Source organism: Gavia stellata, chromosome 14 (assembly GCF_030936135.1).
Source record: "Gavia stellata isolate bGavSte3 chromosome 14, bGavSte3.hap2, whole genome shotgun sequence".
In the NCBI taxonomy this organism is placed as follows: domain Eukaryota; kingdom Metazoa; phylum Chordata; class Aves; order Gaviiformes; family Gaviidae; genus Gavia; species Gavia stellata.
Window position 1 is genome coordinate 10,462,125 of NC_082607.1, and position 13,609 is coordinate 10,475,733.

The 13,609-nt window shown below is 48.7% G+C and overlaps 1 protein-coding gene across 2 annotated transcripts in view; it reads right to left on the reverse strand.

The window, feature by feature from the left end:
* PLS3 (plastin 3) overlaps positions 1–13,155 on the reverse strand; it is a 53,842-nt gene extending 40,687 nt beyond the window's left edge. For both annotated transcript variants that reach the window (XM_059824633.1, XM_059824634.1), the window contains exons 1-2: positions 13,108–13,155; positions 6,173–6,323 (exon numbers count right to left, since the gene is read on the reverse strand). The gene's annotated coding sequence lies outside the window, so the exon portion shown is untranslated. The remainder of the gene's footprint in view (positions 1–6,172; positions 6,324–13,107) is intronic.
* Positions 13,156–13,609: the final 454 nt, after the last annotated feature.

A 13,609-nucleotide genomic window follows, 5' to 3' on the forward strand; every position in this document is an offset into this window, starting at 1 on the left:
TAAAAGGTCTTGCCATTAGCGATGGATCTAACTAAAGTAGGCTGGGTGCTGCCATAACCATCTGTCCAGGAGAGCTACAATAACTTCCAGGAGCTTCTTAGCTGGGCAGAAGCAATGTAAGTTCTTCAAGTTTTCAACAAGAAGTCTGACTACGCTGCCTTTGCTTGAGCATTTGGTTTATATAAAACAGTGGCAAGAGCCCAGCTGGAAATTAGATCAACAAGAACATTACAAAGGGGTGGGCAACAGAAGGGCAGGATTGCACTGGAACCACCCATCCGTGTCCCCAAGGAAAGCTCAGTCCCGAGCTCAGCCAAACAGTGAAGAAAGGAACAGGCTAAAGTTTAGGTCAGACATCAAGGCCACTTATTCAAAATATTTTCAGTTTTCAGAAGGCCCAGATTCCCCTCTCTCCTTATGGAAAGGTGAATTCTACCTAAGTGAGGATTCAGAAACTTGCTTATTACTTCCAGGAGCACTGAGAAACATGAACGCATTTGTAAATGTATTTCCATTTGTTCTCTATTGACCTCCCTCAAAGTGTTGCTATCTCAGAAACAGTTCTTAAAAGCAGGGGCCAACCTTCTCCCTGCTTGTCTGCACAATACCACTCATAACAGTATAACTTTACATACACCTACAAACACCGTATGTATTCCCTAAAATAAAGTCCTCACAATCCATTCTTGGAGGTGGAACATTTTGTGCAGAATTCAGGAAGAAAAAGCTTAATTGCAATATTGCTTTGGAACTCGCTTCCTTTATTTCTGTGACCAGCTGGAGACAAGCACCTTGTTCTATGCTGGGTCAAGGAAATGTTTAAGTACAGGATTTATAGTGGAATATATATATGTGTGTATATACCACTGCAGCTGCTCAGCAGTTATAGCAGAAGACAAACACTGTTTCAACCCAAGGAAAACAGCGACAGGCTGGAGTATCAGCCTGCTCATTAGCGTCCTGCTGCAGAGGCTCCAAGGCAGGAGAGCATCCAAGCCTGTCCCTGGGATGAGACTCAGCATCCTGGAATCTCAAAACCACAGCCTTGCTCCAAACCCAAACAACGCTCCACAGACCCTTCCCTACTGATTAGCAGGAAGGAGCACAAGATTGCGATGGCAGCGTAAACAAGGACCTGGGATTTGTGATCTTTCAGAAGTTGTTTAGCAAGCGACCCAGCTGAAGCACTGCTTCACAAAATATGAATGCCAATTACAGGGATGGGTAGCTTGAATTCAAGTTTCCACTTGGTTAGCGCTGCTCTGGACACACTGAGAACTTTGGTGCTCGTTTAGCAGTTTTGCCTGCTGGGAGGGGCTGCACCGCGCTCTCCCAGAAAAACGGGGACAGCGACTGTGAAAACGCATGGGACCTCATCCACCATCCCTGTCCTTCCTAGCAGGGCAGAGTCAAAGGCGGCAAGTTCAGTCCTACTGTTTGTGAAAGCAGAGCAAGACACTCTTCTACCTTGTAGCACTGGAGAGACAGTGGGAGAAGCAGATCAGCAATCCCTCTCCCCTGTTATTTTGAGTAAAATTCCTGGCACCGTGGGCTTCTGAGGCCAGGGCTGGGACAATACCACATACATGAGCAACATCACTGGGACAAAGACCAATACAAACGCTAAAAAAAACCCCAAACCTGATCAAATTTAGGAAGAGACACACATGTTGCTACGAATATGGTAACCTAAAGTGCTCCAGTCTCCAGTTCCCATTGGAAGCTAAGGGGTACATCAGAGGTGGGATGCTCTCGTGAAGTAAAAACACTCATCTCACCCTTCTGTGTTGACACAAGCTGCATCACTCGTAGCCACTATTTCTGGCCCTAACAATGCAGAGTGTTAGGTGGTACTTCCAGCACGCAGAAGCAGGATCATACCTCGCTCGCCCAGTCAGCTCCTGCGATGCCAAGCTGCCAAGATACTTCGAGGGAAAGAGCATATAGAAAAGCAGGACTTTAACTACAGTTTTCAGATTCCAACACAACAGGCAGGGAAGAAGATGTAAACGGCACACAGGTGACCACGCAACCTTGTTTCAGTAACAACCCACTGCACATCACCTTCCATCTAATCCAGAGAGGGTACAAGCTTCTGTTATCCAAGGTCTTCAACCTGAGTTTCAAACACCTTGTGCATTCAGCTCTGGAGAGCCCTAATTTAATCCCTAACATATTGGCAAAAAATCAATCCCGTATATATAAATTGAGTGCAGAATCACATGCCTTCCTATTTTCCTTCTAGTGCCAAAATATTTTTCGTGTGTTGATCTTCAGGAAAAAAAAAAGCAAGGGAGAACAAAGGGGATTTTTCTTAAGCTTCATTTCCCAGCACCTTAATAAGACACAACAATTTCAGTAGGAATCCAAGAGGACATCCCTAGCGCTCTGCAATGATTCCTTCCCCCCCCCCCGCCCCTAGCAAGACAGTCTCGCCATCATCTGGAGCCAAGGCAACAGAAGCAGTTCCAGCAAACAAAACTCTGGCAGGAGCTGCACTAACGGGACCCAGGTCAGGGGCAGGATTACCTGCTGCGTGCCAGAGGTGAGACCTCTGCGACTACTGCACCAGCGGTCACTGACACCTCCTGCAAAACACAGCATCTCCCTGAACCACAGCCTCATTCAGCACTCGATATCAGAAACACTGATACAGGACAGCAGCACTTCTGATGTTATTCAGCCTGTCTCATCTCCCAGACCATCAGATTTTCTTCTTTGTGCTTTTTCCCAATTTGGTATTTTGCAGGTTTTTTCCTTGTCTTGACCTGACCCTGCAGTGGGCAACAGTTCACATTGCCTTCTTTAAGTTCCTGTATTTATACAATTTTAAAAAGCAGCCTAGCTAGCATTATTTTCAAGAAAAATTCAGTTTCCTTTAGCAAAAAAATGTCTGTAGTGAAGACCTAACTGTAGGAGTCAGTTTTTCCACTTTAAGAATTTGAGATATGAACAAATAGCCCCTTGACTTGCAGCTGAAGTAAAAACAGGCGACTGAGTTAGACAAAGGCTGAAGCTCTGTCCCTAGGCTTTGGGAGAAACAAAATCCTTCTAGCATCCTTCTACAGCCAGTTTCGTGACTGCTTACAAAGGTTTTATGAGAGACAATATTTCATCTTTTTAAGTTTTTTTACGGTCTAGTCTAGAATAGAAGAACCAGAAACTGAACAGGCCAAGGCAGAGTCTACAAAAATTGAAAAGAAGGCGGCATTTCAGAGAGATGTTTGATCAACAAGGTCACATAAACCATTCCAGGCCCACAGAGCATGCTAGTCTTAAAGAGTCGTGGAACAGGCCATGGGCAGAGTCTGCTTGCCCCCCTCCCATCACATTCCCCTGCTCATTTATTCCCAGCCCTAAACAACCGTAGAGGCTTATGGCTAAGCTGGAGGCTTCAATTGCTAGGCAGCACCGCCTGCTTCCACATCCCGGATGAGCCACATGCTGCCTTCTCCCATAGAGGGGGGGCAGGAGCCTGCAAGTAGCTGGCATTTGCTACCACCCTGTAAAAAAACTCGCTGCCTCACACAAGCGTGGCCAAGGACAGTGGAAAACAAATTAAACTATGCAAGAAGTTAACAGTTGATGTTCACAAGGCAGAGGACAGATGCCCAGAGCAAGGAGACACTTGACTCTTCCCTTCTGCTATCCCATGACCAACCACTCAGACTTGCCTGAGAAGTCTTGGGTTTGAGACTTGGCTTTTCCAATAGGCAGCGGGGGAATGAGATCACCACACCAGATACCGGTCAACCTCTTGCCCTTAATAATTTTTTCTGTTTTATGAGAAGAGGGAGGAGTGTGCAGCTCAGGTCTGGACAGACAGGACTGAGGCGGAGGCTGTAGGGCAGGAGCAATCTCCTGGCTCTCATACTTCTCCCCACAGCACTTGAGCTGGGACATACTTAAACTGGCAGCCTAATGCCTAGTGTAGCCCTAAAATGTTGCTGTTCTTTTTGGTGGGCATCAAAACACTGGTCAATGTGGAGGCAAGAAGATAAAAGGCTGTGTTTTTAGGCCAGGATTGCTATCTCCCCTTCAACGCATGGCCTCCACCCATCAGAGCAGGATACGTGCCCGTTCTCACCCAACTCCCTGCCAAGCTCATACAAACAGGTAGCACAGCAGTTGTAGGAAGCACTTGCCTTCATTTTCAGCTGGCCAGAGCTCTGTCCTTCCTTCCTAGAGCTAGCGACCTGTGAGTCTGCTGCACCTTCCTCCGTGAAAGCACCTCCCCATCCAGGAACCCTTTCCATCCCCAAACACTCCCCCCAGAGCGCGGAGCCTCAGGGTATTCCTGCCACCCATGAGACACCTTGCTATCGCTCTAAGATGTCACCATCATGAAGCATAAGAGCTTCTGCCAGTATTTTCTTCACTACTGCCTAAGCCAAGATAGGCATTTAAGGAATCAAAAAAGGCCTTGACTGCTCCCTGCCCCTGAGGGTCAGTGATACGGCATCCATTAATCTCTTCATCCCACCCAGCCAGCTCTCTCCACTAACAAGGATGGATCAGGGGATCCTTCCAGGCTGCTGGACTACAGAGCCTGTGGTCTACAGTTTTCAACTCTATCACATCCTCCAAGAAGCATGGCTAAAACTTTACTCAATATCCATGATAACTACATGGCTGGCAGTCAGACACTCGGCTGTACCCCTCCCTGACACCGGTCACCTTAGCATCTTTGGATGAATTAGCAGCAAACAGATTTTCTGAGGTATTTTACAGCTGAAGGGCTTCCCGTGGCTGCCAGTGCCCCAGAAACCAAGATGTGAATGTGTTGTGTACAGTTTTCAGCCTGCTGAAATGAAAGGCTATTTTTAATCCAAGCCTACATAGGGTGGGGCTCAGTCTCCAACCAGGCCAAAAAGCCACTATAATCCACAAGATCAATGTCTGGCAACCTTTGCTTTCAGGCTGATGTCTGTTCTATTTTGGGGATGGGAGGAATTTAGAATAAAAAGATATATAAATTAAAAACAAAGGAGGCTATGAAAAGTGAATAGAGGGAAGGGCCAGACTTATCCTGTGTATTTTGGTCTAAAGAACACGAGTCTAAAAGAACACAAATCAGAATTACTTTATTTTCCATTTCCTATAGCAGTTTATAAAGTATCATTTATAACACAGGCTGAGATGAGTACAGCCCCAGTATATTTTGTACAGGAGGAAAAGCCAACCTGTGGCTCCTTGCACAGCAGTGAGACCCTTGGGAGGATGAGGCAGGAAAATCATCACCAGCCATGGACATACCACCGGGATCCTATAAAAGGTTTCCTATCTCAAACACCAGCACAACAGCTGTTGTTCTTTTGTGATGTTGGGACTGAAAAAAAGGCAAAGCAGAGCCACCAAAGTGATCTGAGGATTGGAAAATAAGAGAAGCTTTTCTTATTTAGTGTTTATGGCCAACAGAAAACCAACCCACTGAGAGCAGAGATGTTTTGTATGCTCTCAGCACCTAAATGAGCCTAAGATCACACAGGCTTCCTACATAAACATACCACTAGGTTTTGTTTGTTACAGGCACCGTCTCAACTTGGCATTCAAGCCAACTCAACACAGCCATTTGCTTCGCCATATTAACCCCACCTTCCTTGCAGTACACAGGTCATTGGTCTAAAAGAGGGTAAATATAGCTTCTCTCACTGTCTTCAGATGCCCCTTTAACATCCATCCATCCATCCATAAACTGTGAAATACTCACATAAGCATCAGCATCTCTAGAGCTCTCTTCACCTGACCAGGGCTGGATTATTAACCTCACTACAGAAGTCTGCAATTACTTCTATTGGCAGAATGCAAAAAGGGCAGAACAGAAGAGATGGTACACTAGGCTAAGTGGAGGACCAGCAGCAATGAACTTCAAGCACTGCTATCATTTCGGTCATGGACTTCTTAAGAAAAAAGCCAACACTTAAGGAACACTGTGAAGTTCAACCCAGATTTTATAAGCATAGCGGCAAGACTGGATGCTGAATGCCTCTTAACGCTAGATATTATGTTCATGGCCAACATCACTTCTTCTGTCCTTGTCCCACCTGTAAGTGACAGCACTAACTACCTGCTCTCTCACTGCCATCACAAAGGGCAGTATGTGATGGGGAAAGAGTGAACGAGACAGCAAACTCTATTCTCAGCTTTAAAAAGAAAAAAGAAAAAAGCTTACTTCAAAACATCAGAAATTAGGCCTCCTGCAGAGACACTACACCTTATCTTCTCTTGAAGATCACAGCAATAGGCTCTCTTCCCAGCTATGCAGCGGGGGCTCCCAGCAGCATCCGTGAGCTGTCACTCTTTTTACAGGAACAAAAAACCTACTGAAGAGGCAGGAAAAACAGCTGTAAGCATTTCAGAGAAGGAAATGAGACAAGGAGACTGGTTAGAAGCATATGGCCCATATGGAGTGACATGAGCAATCAGCAGCAGTCCTAACCAGAGTTGCCCGTTTCAGACCGTTGTCCTGCTCCCCACATCCTCAGATGCATGTCAAACCAATAATTATTTTATTTCTTCCATACTGAGTCCCAAATGTCAGTAGTGCACAGGCCATCACGCCCTGCAGGAACAGTCTGGATGTTGCAGGAGGAGCCAATTCGCCCCCAGGAACGTGCACATCCCCCCGCAGCACAGGGCGTTGGAGAGCACGGACCAGCCTGCACAGGGGGATGCAGGGAAGGGGACCTAAGGCAAGCAGCCCCCCTGGCAGGGATGCTGCGTTTCCACAGGCAGCAGTCGTCCTCATGGCTCACAGCTGCTGAAAGGTGGAGATAAACTAACAGGAATCAACCAGCAAAACAAGCAAAAGGGAAAGAATGGCTCCCGATAGCTCCATCTCTGCTGATAGCAACTCTCCTGGGGACATGGAGACTACCTCTTCATCATCACGCCATTCACAAACCCAGTGACAAAACTAGCTTTGAGTAGCCCAAGCGCCAACCCACAAAACCCAGATGTGAAACACTAGCTGTTAGAGGAACACACATGATATAATTCCTCCAAGCGGACCAGACAGGACTTGCTTGTCATTCTTGGCATTTTTAATCTATTACCAAAGAAGCCAACAGATTACAAATTCCCAGGAGACTGACGGATGCCACAGTGACTGAGTGCACTGGCCATGCACAGCACCGGCCACCACAGCCCAGCACCCTGTCCAGGGAGGTCCACACCCCTCTGATGGGAACAGACCTGCTGGGAGAGGGTAGATCAGGCCAAGCAGGCAGTCCTGCTGTCAAGGCAGCTGCCTCTTAGCAGCACTGACATCAGATGTGCCCACCCTAGGGAAAAAGCTCGATTACCTCCAATGCCACCACGTCCAGCTCAAACAGCATGGTATGAGCAGAGGGCAGATGGGCATGTCCTCTCCTCCCACCCCACTCTCCAGACCTTTTAAGTGGAGACTTCTGTCTTCCAGCTGCATTGATTCATCACATTTTCTTGCTCAGCCAGTATGAGAAGACAGGTTGCTCTTTACGTGGCTGGCAGATCACATAGCGTACACCAACACCTTATCACACAGGGTCACACCAAATACATGAAAACTCAAACACAGCACCTGCTGCCCAGGGTTGGGCTCTGCAGCCACAAACGCTCATGAGTCCCATCTTTTGGCTGTAATCAAATCACCTCTTCGATCATCAATTAGAAGGGTGGGCATCCATCACCCTCCACGGGCAGCATGTACTCAGTGCCGCAGCACAGCCACCCCGGGAGGTGTGCTGGTGCGATGTGCCAAGGGAGACTGGGTGGGCTGGGGGCTGCAGCACAGGGAGGCGGGGCAGGAGGATTTCTGACAGCTGGGATTCCCTGTCCCCAAGCTGATGGCACAGTGTGGCAATACCACCCAGCCAGGCTCATGCCACTTGCTGGTAAAGCAGAGGAAATCTACACCTAACCTAGCCTTTCACTCAGGAAATGGATCTGTGCAAACCAGGACACTTCTCACAGGCCACCCTGCAGCGCTCCAAGTGAATCTCACAGCACAGAAGGTGATGGAGAGGCGTTATCGAAGTCTCCACTTCAGAAAAACCTGACCTAGAGGCAGGAAGAACATTCAGGGCCGGAAAGACTAGCGAGGATGGACAGGACAAGCCTGACCCGCTCCTACAACTTCAGCATTGAAGAGCATGAAGTAGGCAGCTGCTAAGACTGAAGCTGTATTAAATGCTGCTGTGCCTAAGCACCACCCACTCCATACCCATTCCCAGCAGAGACCATGCCGGGGATAACCTGCTTTTAATTCCCTGACATCCAATAAATCCAAGAGAGACAGTACACCCATATGAACACCCAAACCCGAGCCTGTGGAGCAAGGGACACAACAGCAGTGCATTCATGGTCAGCAGTAACACATCTGAAAGTGATGACAACTGCCCAGTCACTGTCAACTGAGCTGCCGCTGCTCAGAGGACCTCCAGGATGGCCAGTTAGCACCATTTCTCGCAGCCACACCACCCAGAGCCCAGATGTTAGACCATCACCCAACTGCCTTCAGTCATGAGATCACACCTCTCACCCTTCCCACCTACTCATTTACCAGCAGCGAGAGTGGCAGGTACCTCCGGGCTGGAAAAGGGCTTTAATGGTGCAAGCAGGAAAAGCTGATTCTTTGTTGGAGCCTGAGTGACTCTCTGGGATGGTCAGAGGGGAGACAGTCCTTCCATGCACCCCGCCACCAGCAGCGCTGCAGGCAGAGCTCATCCAAGACCTACTCACCACAAACACAGCCACTGCTGCTTGTGCAATAATCCAATTCCCAAAATGCCAACAGGAATGTATGTGCAAACATGTCAAGATGCCTATCAAAGGGTTTGGGGACCAGGGACAGGAAAGAGCAAGATGATATTGTGACATTCATTAGAGTAACCCAACAAATACTGATTTAATACAATCTTGCATCACTCTCATTAAAAGAGTTGGTCTCAGTTTTGCAACGTACTTGAACTAAGAAGATATTCAGGAATGTTTTGCTCTGCGTATGCATTAAGGTTATTTGGTAAACTTCTTAAACTCAGTATTTAACTCTACCTTTCACAGAGATCTGGTGGTAGAAGTTTCTGGATTGATGTTTGGCTTTTTTGATGTAATTAGCACCTTTAATGACTCCATGAGCTCAATGTCCAAAAAGGTACATTGAATACTTAATACACAATAGTACTTAGTTCAAAAAGTGCTGAGTATGCAAAGGTCAGTAATTAGTCAATAAATATTAACACATGATATTGTGGCTATTCCCACATATAGCAAGAAACTTCTCAGTAGTAACTAATAAGTTAAAAATTAATATCTGTGACTGCTCCATGGAAGTTGATAGCTTGTCACAGTCACATGTTTAAACAGCTGGCACCGAGAGATGAGAATCTGCTTTTCTATGCTGAATTACTGCTCTAACATACACGGAGGCAAAGGTGATATTCAAAACCCGAACAAAACACCAGCGTAAACCATGTTTCTTTTGCTGTTTATTTCTACTCTGTAGCACACCGATAAAAAACAAGTTGTAGCCACATAAATTTCACCTGTCCAACTCTCTGCAAACTGCAAAGCAACACTGTAGCAGTTGACATCTCTGTCCTTCCTGCTCCACATTTGCTTTCTAACTCTCTTCTTGATCAGAAGCGTCACCATGTCCCTACACGGGTTTAACCTGCCTCCCAAAGTGGCAGGTCAAGACCCTCGAACACCACCGTCAAACACCATCCGTGAGCTGGGACTGCGCTTTGCAGGGCACCGCTGGATCTAAACGAAACCCATGCTGGAATACCGCAAACAGGCCAGACGCTGCTTTACCATCACTTCCTCTGCCACAGGCAGTTCACAGGCAAGCAGATCAAGCTAAAAGGCCTGTATCTAAAGAGGGACAAACGTCTGCTGAGGATTTGGGTCCACAGCACTCAACATTTTAAGAAGGAAAGAGATGCAAAACATTGTAACTTTAAAAAAAAAAACCAAACAAAATAAACAAAAAACCCCCAAACAAAATAAACAAAAAAACCCCACCCCTGGAATATTTGCTGTAAAGCAGAACTCACTGGAGCTTTGGGTTTGCTGAAAACACAGCCTCTTTGTGTTTTGCCACCTATCATTTAATGCTATGTAAAATAGGTCACCAAGAACACAGATAGGGTGTACTTGGCCAATGTCACCAAATAAACTACTACCCCCTGAAATACCACCACCAAGACAACCTCAAGTGCTAAATGGAGCTCTCATAAGTGATCAAGTGTACTCACTACCATCTACTTTAATAAGGAAGTGGATTAAAATATCTATATAGAAAAATGATGGGCACACCTCCCTAAACTCATTACCAATCATGTAAAAAGAGGAGTATTTCTCTTCTCCTGATGCATTACGCTATACACATTAGCAAAACCACAACTCCTGCACTGATGCTCCGAGGAGTGGAGCGCTTGCAGCTTTACTACACAAAAGACAGAGACAGTACTTCTAAGATGAAGTTTACCTATAAAGCTATTCACAAGGCACTTGGATCACTTAGATCACTGTCAGCTGCTTAAGCGAAATTACAGAATTACTGTCCCTAACATCCTTTTCAATCAACCATTGAGTAGCACTCTCATTTGCTTCCTTCAAGTCAGAACTGTTCTGTTTCCACTTCTCCAAAGCCAGTTAGGTTGCTGCGCTAGAGAGCCAAGCAAACACAGGAAAGAGTTACTAGAAGATCCCGCATGAGTGGATTCAGCAGCAAACCCATTTAACAAGGCTGCAATTCCTTCACTCACCATCTTAATCTCACAACAACTGAAACCCGGAGCAGAGAAGTCAGTGAGTGAGGGAGCCCCAGGGGAAGGAGTTCCTCTGCATTTATCGCAAATCCAAGCATCCATCAGCTGAATACCTAATGAAGTTGTCAGTCCCCAGAGCCCTCCCCACTGTGAAGCTAAGCTAGCCAAAACTAGTAAATAGGTTTCTGGAGTTTTGGGCATTCTTTAATCTGGGGAGATGTTTGCCCACTTTATAGGAGGGGAAACTTGGTCAGATTAGCTTTGATAAGAGAACAAAGACCCTGGTTAAGCATAATTCTTTCTATCTAGCACTGAATTACTGAGTTTAATAATCACATTATGATCTCTTGACCCAGACAAAGAATGAGTAATTCATCTTTCACAAGCAGAAAATTCCTTCAAAGGAGCTTGGTTACAACCAAGCAACATCCTTAAATTGTTAAACTTTTGGCAAGATTAACGGGCTGTGATAACAGCAGTGTTTCGAAAAGATTTCTCTTAACAAATTATTTTATAACATACTTTTTTTTTTTAAAAAAAAGTTATTCAGATGCAAACCAGCAGATCTGGAATTTAAGTTCTCTGCATGCACACACCCCACAGAAAGCCATCAAACACTCCTGGGGCAGAAATCAGCTGCAGAATATTGCACCCAGGGGACTCGCCTTGTGTCCACTAATCCCTCCGAAACACCGCTCTCCACGGACAAACTACCAGCAGCTCCTCTTTGCCCAAGATTTCTTTTCAAAACAGATTGAATTTCTATACATCATTATGAACAGCACTAACATATGTCGATCTCTGTAACTGTTCCCTCTTTATATCCAGGTTCCAGCTGTTGTCTTTAATGTTCCTCTGCGCGAGTCTACCGGCATTAAGGAGTTTTTCTTCTCAGGTTACCAGGCTCACTGCAGAAGTCACAAGTGTTACTGGTTGAACAATGGATCCAAGTTCTCATGCAAAAGCAATTTATCTGAGATATCTATTATCTTTTATAGTCTCTTCTACAGACTGACCAAAAACAGGAAGCCCAGCTCTCATGTGCACACGCATTCCACTGGGATTGTGTAACAGCAATAACAACCTCGGAGGCTGATTCAATGGCATTTGCTTAGAGCTATACCAACAGCTCTCCCGAAAAGAAATAAATGAGTTCAAGCGATGCCCTGCTTGAAGGTATGGATGCTATTACAGAGCAGACACATGCAGCCTGTCCCAAGGAAGCATTAACTGGAGGTTAGATTCCCATCCACATCTCACTGCGATTTCCACTTAGATAAAAACTTACAACTGGAGAACAGTCATGCCTGCAGAGTTTGTAAACCTCTGTGAGCAGCGGGGCTCGATGCTATCCATTAGAATACTTACAGCTAGTGCCAGGGTGCCCAAGCCTTTCCTATGCAAAGGAAAGCCTAAAGCTTCACCTCCTGAAAAATTCCCTGCTCTTCCCCTTCCCTTCGCAGGCTCCCAACAAGAAGCCATTGTTCGGTGGAGCAGGGTGACACTTCCTCTCCCAGTCCAAATTAGAGATGTGTAAAAATAAACCCACACAGCTGTCCCACTAATTCATTTTATTTCACCCTGCTTCGATTAGATGAGAAGTCGGCTCCGACTTCCTCACTTTTGCTGCTTTTGGGAAGGCTATCCTGCACAAAAGATGGAAGTTAAAGGCAAACCGAGTCCCCTTTTCAGCACTGCTCTGCGGGAGCCCGCAGCGGGCAGCAGCACCTCCCCTCCCCTGCAGCCGGGCTCTGCTGCAACCAGCTCGCACAAAGCCTGAAGTTTTGCAGGAGCCGGGGCTCCCGCTCCGCGCACCTCTCCGCCCCAGCGGCGGAGCTCACGGCCCGGCCCGGCCGCACCAAACCCGCGGAGAGCGGCCGCGGGGCAGCGCCTGGCCCGCGCCGGCCGGGCCCGGTGGGGAAGTTTTCCAGGGGAATTAAGCGGACAAGTGCCTTTTCATCGCCACGGCCGGGCTGGAAGGGGCGGCAGGAGCGCGCCCCGCGGACACGTACTCCGCGTCCTGGCGGGCGCTGATGCACGCTGGGCTCCGCGCCCGCCCCGGCTCCGCGCCGGGCTCCGCGCCCGCTCCCCCGCCGCGCGCCCGTCCCGCCGACCCCACAGTCCCCGGGACCCCCCCGGGGCGGCGGCGCGGGGACACGCCTGGCCGGGAGCCGGGAGCGGAGCCGGGCGGCAGCGAGGGCCGGGCCGGGCCCCGCTGGGGCCGGTCGGCGCCTCCCGCCCCGCCGCCGCCGGGATGCTCCGCCCAGGCTGGCGCACCTCTGGGCGGCGGGGCGAGCGCCGGCAGCTTTCCCCGCGTCGGAGCCGCGCTGGAAGAGCTCCCGGGAGCACTCACCGCCCGTGCGCCGCGCAGAGCCGAGCCGTCGAGCCGAGCCGTCCTGCCGTGCCGAGCCGTGCCCCAGCCCCGCTGCCCGCGCTCGGCGCGCCCCAGCCCCGCCGCCCCGGCCGGATTGGGCCGCGCGCCTGCACATCACGGCGTCCCGGCGCGGCGATTAGGCGGATGCGGAGTCACTCAGGGCGGGGAGGAGCTGCGGCCCCAGCCAGGGCGCGCCCCCGTTCCCGCCGTCGGCGGGCTGCTCTGTCCTGCCCTCCCCTGCCTCGCCCTGCCCGCACCCCTCGTGTCCTGCTCCTACCCCACCTCCTGCCCCGCGTGCTGCCACCTCCCGTGCATGCATTCCTCCCGCCCTGCAGACACCCCTCGTTCTTCCCCTCTATGCAGCTCTCCTCCAAGCAGACATCCCTTCTCCCCTACAAGCATCCCTGCCTCCTCCTGTGCTTGCATCCCTCCTCCCGTGCAAGACTGCATCCCTTCTCCCACCCATGGGCAGCTCTGGCCC